This window comes from Kogia breviceps, chromosome 6 (assembly GCF_026419965.1).
Source record: "Kogia breviceps isolate mKogBre1 chromosome 6, mKogBre1 haplotype 1, whole genome shotgun sequence".
NCBI lineage: Eukaryota > Metazoa > Chordata > Mammalia > Artiodactyla > Physeteridae > Kogia > Kogia breviceps.
Genome location: NC_081315.1, coordinates 77,763,980 through 77,782,501, shown reverse-complemented (window position 1 = coordinate 77,782,501; position 18,522 = coordinate 77,763,980). Strand labels below are relative to the sequence as shown.

Sequence of the window (18,522 nt, the reverse complement as noted above, 5' to 3'; positions counted from 1 at the left end):
ACTCCTGTCTTGCCTGGGGATAGAGTATCTTGTGCATCAACTCAGCTCCTTTTTCAGTAGTAGTGGGAGAGCAAAAAAGAAGCCTGTGGGTTAGTTGAACACTTTAGGATTCCATTCTGATTTATTTATAATGTTTTGATTGTATCTCTTTGGATAGCTTTTTTGTGGTGGTTCTAGGTACTTTATGTATAGGTAACTTATTACAGTCTACTGGTTAACTCCCTTTACCCACCCTCTCCATTTCTAATGTGATTGCCTTTTATATTTTCTCTATATATTGAGAACCGTATCACACAGTGTTAATTTTTGCTTAAATCATCAAAAATAATATAGAAGACTTAGGAGAAGAAAAAGGCTATTGTATTTACCCATATTCTTCCTCTTTCCAGTTTTTCCCTCCTGATTTTCCAATATTGTTTTTTTTTATCATTTCTTTTCTGTTAGAAGAACTTCCTATAGTCATTCCTTTTTTTAGGGCAGATCTGCTGATGACAGATTCTCTTAGTTTTCCATCATTTGTGGATATTTTAATCTCCTTCTCTTTCCTGAAGCATATTTTGTCTGGATATAGAATTCTGGGTTGGCAGTTCCTTTCTTTCAATAGTTGAAGAATGCTTCTGGGCATCAAAAATATGAATAGACTTTGAAATTCAGAATGTTTATTGTGACCATAATGGTCTAAGTGTTAACAGAAAAACTTTTTTCGGAATTATAATTACTGTGAGTGTAACATAAATGTATTATTGATTTTATTATTAAACAATTACTAAATGTAAATGTATCTCTTCAGAGGGGACTTTTCTTTTCATGGAATTTACGTATGCATAGATGAGTATTATGTATATGTTAGAATGAGACTGGTTTCAGTGGAAATTAATAGCAAAAAGAAAAGATGTTGGGTAACTAATAAGTGTGAAGTTTACAAAACACTTATGCTTTTGTTAAGTATATCACTTATAGTAGGATTTACAGTATATTCCTGCTAAACTAATCCATATGTAATGTCTCCATATAGGAATGAAAAACAAGCAGAGAAATGGGTGGAATGTGACAGTGTAAAGACTTGTCCCAGTTTTTAAAAAAATACGGATTTACTGTGTGCAGTATTCTTTTCATAAAAGTTAATAAAAATGTTTCTCCATAAATGTTCAAGAAAATATAAAACACTAACTTAACTTTGGTATATGTTACATTTACTCGAAGGTATGATGTTAACTGAAGTAAGGGGTCTTTTCAACTCTTTGAAATCATGTAGAATATCTTCACATCACAGACACAAGACACAGGTGATTGATAGAATGTACTAATTTCTTTCTCATTTCTCTGAGAATGGTGAAAGTACAGATCTTGAATTCTAATTTAAGATGCTTCCCAGATCTTGAGTTCTAAATAATTCTATATAAATTATGTAAGGAGTCTGGCCACAAGCTTTTAACCCGGATGAACTAAGTTCTAGCTGTCTTCAATATTTATCATAACTGTTTTCATTGGATTCCCTCTCAGATGAGCTTCTTAATCAGAAGGTTTTTTTTAATTCTCACATCCTGAAGTTTTAACAGTGCATTGGGGCCAGGCCAGAATATCTGCTTTTTAATGTCATGTATTGTTCTTAACAGAGGTGTATGGGACAGGGAAAAACAAGACCACCTTGGATATGTGGTACTTCCATTAGAGGATACTCCCTTGATATCAATATTTAAAATTATTCCTTTGGTGTTCTGGATGTTTCTACAGGGAAATGCATTGTAGTGAATTTTAGATGTGTAAGAGATACATCTTTCTCTTGTGAACTGGAAGAAGGAAGATATAAACTACACTGTAGGAAAGGAGGAAGCAGTATGATGCTCTGACCTTGATATTAGTTTTAGTAGCTGGTTGGCAATTATAGACATGAAGGATTTGGAAATTGATTCCCTAAAACCATCTGGTCCCTAGTGTGAAGACTGATGGATTAAAGTATAATCTTTCTTCACTAGATTATAGTCTTGAATCCTCTACTGTGTAATATTCATCTGCTTTTTATTTTTATAACTGTTTTGAGTCCCTTAAGGACCTTCATCATTGTGGACTGATTACTGGTACTTTGCTGTGCTGTCTTTTCTTCATTCTTCATGAGTGTGTTCCTCAGTGGAACAGATTTTTTTTTTTTAATTAAGTTATACTTGACATACAACATTAGTTTCAGGTATACAACGTGGTGATAAGATATTTTTATACGTTATGAAATAATCAGAATAAGTCCACTTACCTCTGTCACTATACAAAGTTGTTACTGTATTACTGACTGTATTCCCATTACATCCCCTTGACTTAGTTTATAGCTGGAAGTTTTATACCACTTAATCCCCTTCATCTGTTTCATTCATCATCCTCTTCTCCTAGCAGTTTGTGCTCTCTGAGTATGTTTCTGTTTCATTTCGTTTGTTTATTTTTCTTGTTTTTTGGATTCCACATATGAGTGAAATAATTCAGTATTGGTTTTATTATTATTATTATTTTAACATCTCTATTGGAGTATAGTTGCTCCACAATGGTGCATTAGTTTCTGCCCCATAACAAAGTGAATCAGCCATACGTATATCCCCACATCTCCTCCCTCCTGCATCTCCCTCCCACCCTCCCCATCCCACCCCTCTAGGTGGTCACAAAGCACCGAGCTGATCTCCCTGTGCTATGCACTGCTTCCCAGTAACTATCTATTTTGTTAGTGTATATATGTCCATGCTACTCTCTCACTTCATCCCAGCTTACCCTTCCCACTCCCTGTGTCCTCAAGTCCATTCTCTACATCTGTGTCTTTATTCTTGTCCTGCCCCTAGGTTCTTCATAACCATTGTTTTTTCTTTTTGTCTGACTTATTTCACTTAGCATGATATCCTCAAGGTCCATCCATGTTGTTGTAAATGGCAGGATTTAATTCTTTTTTATGGTAGAGTACTATTTTTGTGTGTGTGTGTGTATACACCACATCTTTGTTATCTGTTTATCTATTGAAGGACACTTAGGTTGCTTCTGTATCTTGGCTATTGTAAATAATGCTGCAGTGAACATAGGGTTACATACATCTTTTCAAATTAGTGTTTTTGTTTTCTTTGGATAAATACCCAGAAGTGGAATTGCTGGATCATATTGTAGTTCTATTTTCAATTTTTGGAGGAATCTCTATACTGTTTTCCATAATGGCTGCATCAATTTACATTCCCATCAACAGTGCATGAGGGTTCCCTTTTTTAGTGGAGCAGTTTTTTATTCTTCCTCTTCCTCCTTCTTTAACATGTATATTTATTTTTTATTCACAATCCACTCCCCTCAGGTTTTAATTTTCCTCTATGCATCAGATTTTGTCTGTATGGTTGTTGATTCTTCATTCATTCAAAAAACTTAGGATATGTTACAAAAACGTATTTGCCAATTGTATTTCAATGACAAAAACTCCATGAGGGCAGGAATTTGGTGTGTTTTTCCCCTAATCATTGGATATGTAGAACCTAATATAGTAAGTGAATGAATGAGCACAAAACAAAATTTCCAACTCTTTCCCTAACAGAGAAATAACCAAATTAATGTTGTAAAGTCTTTTGTTTTTGTTAATTAATCTTTAAAATAGTACTTTACTGATTTAATGGTAATTAAAATGCTTTTAATATTATGGTAAGAAGTATCATTAACATTTCTGATCATTTTAATTGTTAATAAAAATTAATGACCATGATTGGGCTATTTCATAAAACCATACTGTAAATATAGGGTTATAAAAGCCACCTACCTCATAGGGATGTTGTGAGGATTGAATTAGTTAATATGTGTAAAGCACTTAGAACTGGTCTTCACACATAGTAAAATGCTTGGCAACTATTAATTTGTAACTGAGAATGGCTTCACACATAGTAAAATGCTTGGCAGCTATTAATTTGTAACTGAGAATGGTGCTGAAACTGACTTCTTCCCCATCATTTTGCAGGAGGGCCCCTGATGGTCAGTTGATCAATTCATCCATTTATAGGGAGGCTGGCAGTTTTCCCTCAGGCCTTTGCAAAAGCCCCCTGAAAGGATCGTCCTCCACAGGACTTTGACTCACCTTCCTTCCCAGGGGTCAACCCTCTAAGACCCTTGAGGCTAGGGGACTGGGAAGAGCTTCAGAATGGCTAATATATTGCAGTCAAGTGGTGAGAGTTTAAAATGGTTTCTGCCTGTTAGCCCTGTGTGACTGAGTGACGCAGGGCAAATTGCTTCACTTCTTACTTTCCTCCCTTGCCCATCTCATCTCAGAGAATGACCTTCTCATCCTTTTTCTTACTCTGAGCAGCCATACTAGATTTCTTTTACTTGCACACAAATGCCATATCCTCTCCTACATCTGACTGTTTGAACATGCCATTCCCTTCTAATGAAACATGTTCTTTCTCTCCCCTCCCCTCTTGCTTTATTTGGTCAGACCCTACTCATGCTTGCATTAATTGCCTCTTTTTTAGGAAACCTTTCCTAACCAGTTCCCACCAGCCTGGTTTGTATCTCTGCCATGCTTTCCCTTCACACCATCATGATTCTTAAAGCCTTTCATCCCATTTGGAGTTGGCCTACAGACTGAGCTCCTGGAGGAATTGATGGAATCTGACATGTTCATTGTTGCATCCTCTATTCCTGACACATAGGAAGCCCCAATTAATGCTGTGTATGTGGATGGGAAAAAATACTGGCGGTATTGTTACTTAGAATTTGGTTAACTTTATTTCCATAGCTGCCCTTGTTTTACAGATTTTGTTTTTTGTTTTTTGTTTTTCCTGTAAAGCTGCTGAAACTTAGAAGCTGATTTTGTCACAGTGTAAGATGCCTTTGGAAAATTCTGCATTCCTCTTAGATGAATCTTTTCAACTTGGTGAGTTTCACTAGATATATTCAGTCTTCATTTTGAGCTCAGAAGTATGCCTTCTCTTTTTCTTTTTTCTCTTTTCCCTTTCCTTTTCCTTTTCCTCCCCTCCCCTCCCCTCCCCTTCCCTTCCCTCTCCTCTCCTTTCCTTTCCTTCTTCCCTCCCTCCCTCCCTCCCTCCCTCCCTTCCTTCCTTCCTTCCTTCCTTCCTTTTCTGTCATAATTATTGGGTACAGTGAGGTTTGCAATCTCCTGGCAAGGCACATAAGACATAGTATTATAAAAATATTTAGGACATGATCTGCTACCTTCTTTGATAGTTTTTATTTATCTTTAGATTTTTTATTCTTCAGAGGAATGGAACATTATTTATTGGTAAGGTAATTGATATCCAGATGTATTTTCTTTCAGCAATTCTTGAAATTTTTCAAAGTTACTACCTGGAAGTAAGAATTATAACTTGTCTTTTTTTGAGAGAAAGGTGATTTGCAAATGACTGAAAAGTAGAATAAGAATTATTTCCTGTCAGGTTTTAGGTTTAGAGATAAAGAAGCAGTTGACTGAGGTACAGAAGGGCCAGTCACCTACTGCATCTCTGCCTTACAAGCAAGTCTCTCCATCAGGGGTCTGCACACCACCAAATCCAGCTTGCTGCCTGTTTTTGTATGACCCGTGAACTAAGAATAGTGTTTACATTTTTAAATGGTTGAGGGAAAAAAAATCCTGGAAGCAGAATACTATTTTATGATATGTGAAAATTATATGAAATTCAGATTTTAGTGTCTGTGAATAAAGTTTTATTGGAATACAGCCACTTTTTATTTTTTACATATTGTGTACGGCTGTTTTCAAGCTATAGTGGCAGAGTTAGGTAGGGCCCAGAAAGCCAAAAATATTTACTTTGTGACCCTTTACAGAATAAGTTAGCTGACCCCTGCTCTACCTGGGTAAAGAAGTATCTATAGATTGAATGCAAAGTAAGAGATGAGTGGGGGAAAATTAGAGGGAGGTAAGAGTTGATACCAGCTCTCAGTGACTGACTTACACTTTCTTCGTGTCCTGGAAAGCATAATCCATATTCTCATTAGACTGACCTGTGTTGCTGTTTTAAAATAGAAAATAAAAGAAGTTGATTCTCCTATTACTTTTCTTCTAAAATGAATGGACATTTGTAGAAAGAAAATTAGTATAGTACTCTCAGTTTTTTACCAGGTTTTAGTGTTACCAAAATAACTTAAGCAGACTATCCTCTAAATCATGAAGGATTAAAAGGAGCAGGTATCAAGCACACTAAAATAGTAGCTCATAATGCTTTGCTTAGCGATGCCCTCATAGGAAACAGCAGTGATAAAAATTAAGCCATAAATGAAAGTTCAGCTAAGTTATGTTATTTAGGGTTGGTAAATTTCGTGCCAGCCACCGTGGTCATACGATTAACCCAAATTAATAGAAAATTGGTGTAAAATGTGTTAAATAATAATAAAAAATAAATTTAAGTTCTAGCTAAGCCTTAAAAAGCTATAGCTATTTAAAAATGAACTACAAAAGTGACCTTAACAGTTACTGATCACATGACAGCTAAGACCCCAAATGGGACTAGATACCCCACTATGCTTAGCCCTACATGCAAATAATTATCATAACAAAATTATTTGCCGGAGTACTACTAGCAATAGCTTAAAACTCAAGGGACTTGATGGTGCTTCATTCCCCTCTAGAGGAGTGTGTTCTCTCTATAATCAATAAACCCTGATAAAACTCACTAACATTTGCTAATTCAGTCTGTATACCGCCATTTTCAGCAAACCCTAAAAAGGAATAACAGTAAGCATAATTATTATACATAGAAACATTAGGTCAAGGTGTAACTTACGGGATGGGAAAAAATGGGCTACATTTTCTATTTCAAGAACATATTTCTTATTATATAAAAGTATTGATGAAACTAAAAACCAAAGGAGAATTTAGTAGTAAATTAAGAATAGAGTGTTTAGTTGAGTCAGGCCGTGAAGCATGCACACTCCGTCATCACCCTTCTCAAGTATTAATAACTCTTATAACTTCTTAGCAAGTACCAAACATATGAGAGGAGATAAAGTCGTAACAGGGGAAGCATACTGGAAAGTGTGCTTGGATAAATCAAAGTATAGCTTAAACAAAAGCACCTAGTTTACACTCAGGAGATTTCATAGTGTATGGATACTTTGAACTAAATCTAGCCCAAACCTCCCACAAATTCAACTATTATAAGCAGATTAAATAAATCATTCACCCAATATTTAAAGTATAGGAGATAGAAATTAAAATTTTTTTGGCATTATAGAGAAAGTATCATAAGGGCATGATGAAAAAAGCATTAAAAAGTAATAAAAAGTAAAGCTTTCCCCTTTTACCTTTTGTATAATGATTTAATTGAAATTTTTAACAAAGACAACTTAAGTTAAATACCCCACAGCCAGACGAGCTTCTTATGTACAGTTTATTAGAACAAACTCATCTATGTGGCAAACTTGTGAGAAGATTTATAAGTAGAGGTGACAAGCCTAACGAGCCTGGTGATAGCTGGTTGTCCAGGAAAAGGATCTTAGTTCAACTTTAAAAACTATTCAAAAAAATCATAAATTTTAATGTATTTTAAAATACTAATCTAAAAAGTTGCAGCTTTTTAGAAACAGGATGCCACCTTATCTAGAGAGTAAAAATAACACCATAGTTGGCTTAAAAGCAGCCATCAATTAAAGAAGGGTTCATGTTCAACAACACATTTACCTTAATACCAGCAATAAGTAAATCAACTAGTTTAATACTGGACTAATCAATTAATAGAAGCAATAATGTTAATATGAGTAACAAGAAATATTTGTCCTTGCATAAGCTTATATAAGTAATAGATATCACTGGTAGTTAACAACAAATAAACCTAAGTCAATGTTAGATTATTTATTAAAATTACTGTTAACCCGACACAGGTATGCACCTAAGGAAAGATTAAAAAGAGTAGAAGGAACTCGGCAAATACAAATCTTGCCTGTTTACAAAAAACATCACCTCTAGCGTAACTAGTATTACAGGCACTGCTTGCCCAGTGACATATGTCACATGGCCATGGTATCCTGACCATGCAAAGGTAGCATAATCATTTGTTCTCTGAATAAGGACTTGTATGAATGGCCACATGAGGGTTTTATTGTCTTTTACTTTTAAATGGTGAAATTGACAAAATAAGATAAGACCCTATGGAGCTTTAATAACTGCCTGCCCCCCCGCCCAAAAAAAGAAAGGAACTAAACCATCAAGGGATAACAAAACTTTTATATGGGTTAACAGTTTTGATTGGGGTGACCTCGGAGAACAAAAAAGCCTCTGAATTATTAAAATTGAGGCCAACTAGTCAAAATATCTTCACTTATTGATCCAAAAAATTGATCAACGGAGCAAGTTATGCTAGGGATAATAGCGCAGTCCTATTCTGGAGTTCATGTCGACAGTAGTGTTTAAGACCTCGATGTTGGATCAGGACATCCCAATGGTGTAACCGCTATTAAAGTTTAGTTTGTTCAACAATTAAAGTCCTGTGTGATATGAGTTCACACCAGAGTAACCCAGGTTCAGTTTCTATCTATTACATATTTCTCCCAGTATGAAAAGACAAGAGAAATAAGATCTACTTTACAAAAGCACCTTAAAACTAATCTAATTAATGATATAATCTTTTTTTTTTTTTTTTTTTTTTTTTTTTTTTTTTTTTTTTTGCGGTACGCGGGCCTTTCACTGTTGTGGCCTCTCCCTTTGCGGAGCACAGGCTCCGGACGTGCAGGCTCAGCGGCCATGGCTCACGGGCCGAGTTGCTCAGCGGCATGTGGGATCTTCCCAGACCGGGGCACAAACCTGTGTCGCCTGCATTGGCAGGTGGACTTTCAGCCACTGCGCCACCAGGGAAGCCCAATGATATAATCTTAATTCATTAAAACACCCTGCCTGAGAACAGGGTTAGTGTGGCAGAGCCCAGTAATTGTGTAAAACTTAAACATTTTTACTATCAGCTGTTCAACTCCTCTCCCTAACAAAATGTTTATAATTAACATTCTAACACTTATTGTTCCAATTCTTCTAGCTGCGGCATTCCTCACACTAATGAACGAAAAGTATTAGGTTATATACAACTTCAAAAAGGACCAAACTTCGTTGGACCATATGGCCTATTACAGCCTATCGCCGATGAAGTTTAATTACTTATTAAAGAACCACTGTGACCATCCACATCTTCTGTTTCCACATTTATTATCACATCCATTTTAAAAGTATCTAATAGTATATACCTTTTGTACAGTTTCTGTTTTTTTCTATGTATGGAGATTACCTGTTATTTTTTAAGTGAAAGTACTAGTACCTTATTTGGAAACTAGTCGGTGACTGACTCAATGGAACAAAGCTAGTATGTACACTGGGGATGACGGTACATGTCCCTTTTGGAGTCAGTGGATAGATTGGAGGATATTCTTAAGGAGCTCTTCTGCAGTCTGACAGGCAAGTTAAGTCCTCAGGAGATTAAAGATCATGATTTCAGGATCTACCATTCTTGTTCCTCTAGAACATTTCATAGTTTTGTCTTTGGACACATTTATCACGCTGCATCGTAGTTCCTTCCTTTTCAAAATAGGAAAACATAATACTTTTCCTGTCTGAAAGCAGGAATCTTAGGTTTGCTAAATTATAAGTTTCTTAAGGGTAGATACCATGACCATTTTTTTATCTGTTGGATCCCCCTGTAGCTATCATAGGTCTGGCACATAGTTGGCACACAGTCAATGTTTGTTGAGTGAAAGAATAAGATCTCTCGTATCTCAAATAGCTATTATATCTATGCATGATCACAATAATTCCAGTTCATTTAAAGGTTTGCTTATTGGGATTGCATGTCTTTTTGTTAACTGTAGGAGAGAATTTTGATGAAAACAGTAATTTTTTCTGGATCCATTCCTTACAGATAGCTATCAAATCATTGGCCAGATTTATTTGTCTAAGTTGATTATATATTGTAATTTTTTGACGTCTTGAAGGACAGGATTTCGAAACCATTAATCCATGAATTACCAATATCAAAGAAACCTAGAAACCTCCTCATTATAAAGCTTTAAAATGTATATATACCAAAGCCACTCTTGGATAGGAAGATTTTTGTACTCTCATCTTAGTCTTCTGAAACTTTTCCTAACTCTTCCACTGAATCTCTTTTTTTAATGAAACGTCCCTATATAGTTTGCTTAAGAACCCAAGTTTTAAAATCTTATCTTGCAGAGTACCTTGTAAACATAAGACAGTTTAAAAGGTATTTAGTTGAAGGAAAACTTCCAGATTAAAGGAGTCTAGGGAGATAAAATAGCTAATCCAATACATGATTCAGAACTGGATCCTGTACTAGAGGAGGAAGAAAGCCCTAAAGGACTTTATATGCTCTCTTAAAAAAAATAGACGTTAATGTTGTATAATTGTTAAATTTCCTGAAGTTAGTAACTATACTATGGTTATTTAAGAGAATGTCTTTGTTCCCAGGCTGTACACATTTAAGTAATTGGGGGTAAAAGGGCATGATATATGCAACTTACTCTCAAATGGTTCAGAAAATATGTTTATCAGTATATAAAGAAAATGATGCAAGTGTTAACAGTTGGCAAACTGGGTAAATTATATGTAGAAGTTCTAATCCTAATATCATAGTTAAATATCTATTAGTATAACGTAGAACTTAAAAAAAACCTTAGGTATAGTTAATTAAATTTTCATCTATACTTTTCTTTAATGTTCACTTTGGCTTATTTCATTAAAAATCTATTAAGTTTTCCCTTAGCTCCATAAATATGCTTTATTTTTAAAAGAAATCTGTTTTTATTGTCTTAAATATTTTGAAGGAAATTCAAGAGTAAAGATCTGTTATAGGGTTTTTCAAACTGGTATAAATAATTGCAGACCTTTTTTGAGCATTTACTTTGTGGTACACATTATTTTCTAAGCGCTTTATATTTAATAATTCATTATATTTCACAACAACCTTATGCTTACACCTTGCCTTGATTTGCTTTTTTCAAGTTTAGCTAAAACTGAGCTTAGATGCTAAGCCTCAGAAGCTTTGAATTTTCTTCTTTTTTTCCAAATACAAACTATGGGAACTGGTGACGTCGAACTTAATATAGAAAACTGATTATATTTACATTAAGAAAAAAATATCATTTTAGAATTATCTAGTTTGTGAACATGAGATAGGTCTAACTTCAAGGTAAACTTTTGCCGTCATAATGTAGGAAGGATCCACATATCAAAACTATCAGTAATTATCCAGGAAAAAGTAAATAATGACTTTTAGTACCCAAGTAAGAGGCAGATTGATGTAGAAACCTAGTTCTACTAGACTTCAATTTCACCAAGTAAAATAACCAAAAAATTAAAAATAAAATATCAAGAGACTGATATAGTATTGCTAACTTTTAAAATGTTTTATATTGAATTAAAACATGCATATTATACAGTGCATAAATACAGAGTGTCATTTTGATGAAATTTTATGAAGTCAGCACTCGTTTAACCAATACCAAGATCAAGATATAGAACATTTTCATCAATCCAGGAGCCTCCTTCATGCCCCCTGACAGTCATCACGCACTCCCAAAGGTAACTATTATTCTTGCTTGATTCACTATTCATTAGCATTGTCTGTTTTTGAACTTCTTTTGTCTTTTTATGATCAACATCTTGTTGATGTGAGTCATTCATATTGATTCATATAGCAGTAGCTCATCCTTTTTCATTGCTTTGTAGTACTTCATTATATGTATATACCAAAATTTATTCATCCATTGTACTGTTGATGAGCATTTGGTTTACTATCAGTTTTTGGCTGTTATGAACAATTCTGCTGTGAACATTCTTGAACATGTCTTTTGGCACAGATGTATGCATTTCTGTTGGATAAATATCCAGTGGTGAAAATGCTGGGTCAGGGTATTTGGCTATTTAGCTTTTGTAGATGCTCCTAATGGTTGAATCAGTTTATAGTTCCACCAACAGTGTACATGAATTCTTGTTGCTCTTCATCCTCAACAACACTTGAAATTATTAATTCAATTATTATTAATTCAAAAATTATTAATTCAAATTAATAACTCTTCTGCTGTGTATGTAGTGAAATTTTATTATAGTTTTAATTTGTTATTTCCTGATAACTTAAAAGGTTAGCACATGTTTATATGCTTACTGACCCTTTGGATATCCTCTTTTGAGAAATGCCTGTTCATGTTATTTGCCCATTTTTCTATTGTGTTGTCTGTCTTATGGATTTGCAGAAGTTATTTATTTCTAGGATAAGTTTTTTGTTGGATTAAGTATTGAAGATATCTCTTCTACTTCTTCACTCTTTTAGTAGTGTCTTAATTAAGATAATTTCTTAATTTTAATAAAGTCTATTTTATCAGTGTTCTTTTATGGTTAGTTTTTTGTGTTTTAAGGATTCTTTGTCTATCTCAAAGCCAAGAAGATACTGTGCTATGTTTTCCTCTATAAACTTGAGTGTTTTAACTTTCACATTTAGGTTTCTGCATGATATGTGGTAGGAGCCATGGTTTATTTTATTTTCCATTTGGAAATCCATTTGGTCCAGCATTATTTATTGAAAAGACTGTCCTTTCCTACTGTAATGCAGTAGTAGTGCCTTTGTTGTAATTCAGGTGACTTTATTTGTGGGTCTATTTTTGGACTCTTTCTGTTCTTGGTCTGTTGTTGTACCAGTGCCATACTCTTTTAGTTATTACAGCTTTAAGTTTTCCAACTTTTGTCCTTCAAAATTGCCTTGGTTCTTCTTGGTCCTTATGGATTTCAATAAAAATTTTACACTCAGCCTGTCAGTTTCCTAAATGAGTAAATAAATAACAAATCCCTGCTTAACATTAAGCAAGTTAAATATTATTTATTATTTCATATTATTATTGTCTAGTTTAATATTGAATCTGTAGATCAATTTGGATATATTAAATATCTTTCCATATTGACAGTTTCAATATGTTAACCACAGTATATCTCCATATATTTAGGTCTTTTAAGCTTTCTCTCAGAAATATTTTGTGTGTAGAGGTCTTAGACATCTTTTATTAACTTTTAAAGGTAATGATATTGTGGTTATTTTTTTTTAAGTCTTTATAATTTGTACATTTGTACTAGAGTATTTACAGATGACATGATCTAGTTTTGGGGATTTGCTTCAAATAATACAGAGGATGGGAAGGAATGGGGAAGGGGAAGAATAGATGAAACAAGATTGACCATGATTTGATAATTGTTGAAAATGGGTGATGAATATATGGGTTAATAATTATTCTTTTTTACTTTTGTGTATGTTTGAAATTTTCCATAAAAATAGGTTCAAAAATATGTATAACAACTGAAGATTGAAACACAAATATATAAGAATTCAGAAGTTTATAATAATACTTAAAAAAAAACCTCATTTCATTACTCTGAAAAATCACTGGTAAATGAAAGAATCAACCATTTATTCTTTATTTTCTGTACAGATTTCTTTCCAGGATAACCCAATAGTTAAGAGGGAAAGTTTACTGTTATAGAAAAATCACAGATAATAACAAATGCTGGGAGAATGATAGGATTAGAAACTCACCACAGTGCAATTTCTAATAAAATTATTATCTAGATAATGATCAGTCAATGACTACTAAAGCCTTTAGGTGAAAGTCTTTTGAGAAATGGATATAATATAATGCATAGGCCAAAATGGAGTAAGCCTCTCTCTGACTGATTAGAACTAAATACTCTCAATAGAATACTAAAAGCAACTATCTAAAGACTTTGAAAATTAATAATAGGCAAATCGAGAAGGGAAGTCATAACTTGAAGACTAGCCTGTATAATGGTGAATATACCTTTTCTTTCTTTTCATGACCCCAGCTTTGACCAAATGATGGGCTGAATTAGGGAACTGCACAGCGGATGCAGCAGTTTGGAGAAACCCCTATTTCTAGCCAGAGGACAAGGAAAAGGAGTTCCCCTTTTTTCCCTCCCAAGCCTGCCCTGAGACCATCTCTACCTATAAAGTTACATTGCCAGGTAGCACAAGCACTTTAAAACTCTGAGAGAAAACGATTTTTCTGGTCAGAGGATTTGGGAAAAAGGCCCCTGGAAACTGGAGCATGCTGGGGAAATCTCACAGAGAAGAGAGCTGATGTGAGAGGAGACCCACAAAGGTCCCACCTTACTTATGAGCTACACATGCATGTACAGACCCAAAGGAACACAGCAAAGACAGAGAACTAACCTTCAATATAAACCACTGTTCAAATCCCAGACTTGCCTCTGAGCAGTGCATGCAGAGGATAAACCCAAAAAACATAGCAAAGACTTTGAAAACTGAGCTGACAGTGGTACTGCCATGCCTAGAAGGCAATATATAACTAGTAGTATAAACTTAAGCAAAAAAATACCAAATTCTCCAGAAGATGTTTATAGAATCTAGTTCCATAACCTAATATTCAGAATGCCTAGGATATAATCCAAAATTACTTGACATACAAAGAAACAGGAAAATCTGACTTTTTTAAGAGAAAAGACAATAATTAGATGCCAACCCTGAGATGATTCAGATGGTGGAATTATCAGACAAAGACTTTAGAGCAGCTGTTATATTATATCCATGGCCCATGAGACAAAAGTGAACATTTTTGAAGTGAATAGAAAGATAGTTCTCCTCTGAAGTAAAAACCATATAAAAGAATCAAGTGATAACTTCAGAACTGAAAAATATGATATATGCAATACAAATTTACTGCATGGGCTCAATAGCAGACTTGAAGTTATATCAATAGAAATCTCAAATCATATCTTCTGCAGCAAGAGTATGTCTCTGTTCTGTAATACTTGTTAAGTCCAGGTTGTACCCTGTGAAGCCTGGTCATAGGCCTTCTGGCTGTGAATGAGCATGCCATATACATATCCTTTTTTATTCTTAATTACTGTTACTTGCATGCTGCAAATAAAATGTGTCTGTATCAAGGGAGTTCCATCTCCCTTGATACTCCACAGATTCAGATAGGGTCTTGGCCTGTGATTTTCCCAGACCTTGTCATTTCAGGTAAGGATCAAGCAGTGAGTCAGTGTGTTAAAAAAAAAAAAAAAAAAAGTAAACTAAGGAACTTAATATACTCATGTATTTTTGTTCATTTGAAAACTTAGAAAGTACATAGGTATAGAAAAGTGGGAATGGAAAGTATATATATAAATCGTATATTGCAAAATCTTACAATTTAAACAATGAATTTTATCTTAAATATAAATGTAGTTATAATAACTTTAGTGAAGAAAAGATAGTTCATGGTGGTAGTTCTTTGAATAATCTGTGGTTCACAATGCATCTAAATGTATTTGAACTAGTTTTCAGATGGCTGTGAACTTGCTTGACCTACTTGGCTACACAAAAGCAACCTGGCAGTTTACTCAAGTTTTAATAGGTCAAAACAACTGTCTTTTTTATGAAGTGATTACACTGCAAGAAGAGGAATATTCATGGCCTTGAAAATTGATATTTTTTTGGTTGTATTTTATATGGATCTGGTGGCCTCATTGATGAGGTGTATGTCAAAACATTGTCATTATATTTTTACATATTAATTGTAAGTTATTAAATATTTCATGAGCTGACCCTAAACCTATTATATTTGTAATACTGCTTAATCAAATTTCTTAACAGGTCCCTGTAGATTTATAGCAGTAATGAAATTCTGTACTTCTTTAGGGTTGATATAATTCACTCTCTTTTTCTGGAGATCCATCTCAGAAATTTACATACACTTGCCTTTTAAAAACAAAACATTCCAGATCAGGAAACTTGCTCAAGCCTCTTGGATAGCCTCATCCACCAGAGGGCAGACAGCAGGAGCAAGAAGAACTACAATCCTGAAGACTGTGGAAGAAAAACCGCATTCACAGAAAGATAGACAGGATGAAAAGGCAGAGGGCAATGTCCCAGATGAAGGAACAAGATAAAACCCCAGAAAAACAGCTAAATGAAGTGGAGATCGGCAACCTTCCAGAAAAAGAATTCAAAAAATGATAGTGAAGATGATCCAGGACCTCGGAGAAAGAATGGAAGCAAAGATCGAGAAGATGCAAGAAATGTTTAATAAAGACCTAGAAGAATGAAAGAACAAACAAACTGAGATGAACAATAACAGTAACAAATGAAAACTACACTAGAAGGAATCAATAGCAGAATAACTGAGGCAGAAGAATGGATGAGTGACCTGGAAGACAGAATGATGGAATTTACTGCTATGGAACAGAATAAAGAAAAAAAGAATGAAAAGAAATGAAGACAGCCTAAGAGACGTCTGGGACAACATTAAATGAACCAACATTCGCATTATAGGGGTCCCAGAAGGAGAAGAGAGAGAGAAAGGACCCAAGAAAATATTTGAAGAGATTATAGTCGAAAAATTCCCTAACATGGGAAAGGAAATAGCCACCCAAGTCCAGGAAGTGCAGAGAGTCCCATACAGGATAAACCCAAGGAGAAACACGCCAAGACACATACTAATCAGATTGGCAAAGAAAAATTTTTGAAAGCAGCAAGGGAAAAATGACAAATAACATACAAAGGAACTCCCATAGGTTAACAGCTGATTTCTCATCAGAAACTCTACAAGCCAGAAGGGAGTGGCATGACGTATTTGAAGTGATGAAAGGGAAGAACCTACAACCAAGATTACTCTACCCAGCAAGGATCTCATTCAGATTTGATGGAGAAATCAAAAGCTTTACAGACAAGCAAAAGCTAAGAGAATTCAGCACCACCAAACCAGCTCTACAACAAATGCTAAGGAATTTCTCTAAGTAGGAAACACAAGAGAAGAAAAGTACCTACAAAAACAAACCCAAAACAATTAAGAAAATGGTCATAGGAACATACATATTGATAATTACCTTAAACGTGAATGGATTAAATGCTCCAACCTAAAGACACAGTCTCGCTGAATGGATACCAAAACAAGACCCATATATATGCTGTCTGCAAGAGACCCACTACAGACCTAGGGACACATACAGACTAACACAATAATAGTGGGGAACTTTAAAACCTCACTTACACCAATGGAAAGACCATCCAAACAGAAAATTAATAAGCACAAGCTTTAAATGACACAATAGACCAGATAGACTTAATTGATATTTATAGGACATGCCATCCCAAAACAGCATATTACGCTTTCTCCTCAAGTGTTCACAGAACATTCTCCAGGATAGATCACAACTTGGGTCACAAATCAAGCCTCAGTAAATTTAAGAAAATTGAAATCATATCAAGCATCTTTTCTGACCACAATGCTATGAGATTAGAAATCAATTACAGGGAAGAAAATGTAAAGAACACAAGCACATGGAGGCTAAACAGTACGTTACTAAATAACCAAGAGATCACTGAAGAAATCAAAGAGGAAATCAAAAAATACCTAGAGACAAATGACAATGAAAACACGACGATCCAAAACCTATGGGATGCAGCAAAAGCAGTTCTAAGAGGGAAGTTAATAGCAATACAAACCTACCTCAAGAAACAAGAAAAATCTCAAATAAACAATCTGACTTTACACCTAAAAGAATTAGAGAAAGAAGAAAAAAAAACCCCAAAGTTGCAGAAGGAAAGAAATCATAAAGATCAGAGCAGAAATAAATGAAATAGAAACAAAGAAAACAATAGCAAATATCAATAAAACTAAAAGCTGGTTCTTTGAGAAGCTTGATAATTGATAATTGATAAACCATTAGCCAGACTCATCAAGAAAAAGAGGGAGAGAACTGAAATCAATAAAATTAGACATGAAAAAGGAGAAGTTACAACAGACACCGCAGAAATTCAAAGCATCCTTAGAGACTATTACAAGCAATTCTATGCCAATAAAATGGACAACCTGGAAGAAATGGACAAATTCTTAGAAAGGTATAACCTTCCAAGACTGAACCAGGAAGAAATAGAAAATATGAACAGACCAATCACAAGTAATGAAATTGAAACTGTGATTAAAAATCTTCCAACAAACAAAAGTCCAGGACCAGATGGCTTCACAGGTGAATTCTATCAAACATTTAGAGAAGAGCTAACATCCATCCTTCTCAAACTCTTCCAAAAAATTGCAGAGGAAGGAACACTCCTGAGCTCATTCTATGAGGCCACCATCACCCTGACACCAAAGCCAGACAAAGATACAAAAAAAAAGAAAATTACAGACCAATATCACTGATGAATACAGATGCAAAAATCCTCAACAAAATACTAGCAAACCGAATCCAACAACACATTAAAAGTACCATACACCATGATCAAGTGGGATTTATCCCAGGGATGCAAGGATTCTTCAATATATGCAAATCAATCAGTGTGATACACCATATTAACAAATTGAAGAATAAAAACCATATGATCATCTCAATAGATGCAGAAAAAGTTTTTGACAAAATTCAATACCCATTTATTTATTTATTTATTTATTTATTTATTCATTGCGGTACGCGGGCCTCTCACTGCTGTGGCCTCTCCCGTTGTGGAGCACAGGCTCTGGACGCTCAGGCTCAGCAGCCATGGCTCACGGGCCTAGCCGCTC

At 34.7% G+C, this 18,522-nt stretch overlaps 1 protein-coding gene across 50 annotated transcripts in view; it reads left to right on the top strand.

The window, feature by feature from the left end:
* CLOCK (clock circadian regulator) overlaps positions 1-18,522 on the top strand; it is a 161,551-nt gene that overhangs the window by 34,289 nt on the left and 108,740 nt on the right. For 20 of the 50 annotated variants that reach the window (XM_067036130.1, XM_067036104.1, XM_059067590.2 and 17 more), the window contains 2 exons: positions 4,790-4,876; positions 11,392-11,533. The exons of 8 other annotated variants lie outside the window; for them this stretch is intronic. The gene's annotated coding sequence lies outside the window, so the exon portion shown is untranslated. The remainder of the gene's footprint in view (positions 1-4,789; positions 4,877-11,391; positions 11,534-18,522) is intronic. 22 more of the 50 variants (XM_067036131.1, XM_067036144.1, XM_067036136.1 and 19 more) reach the window with 2 other exon arrangements.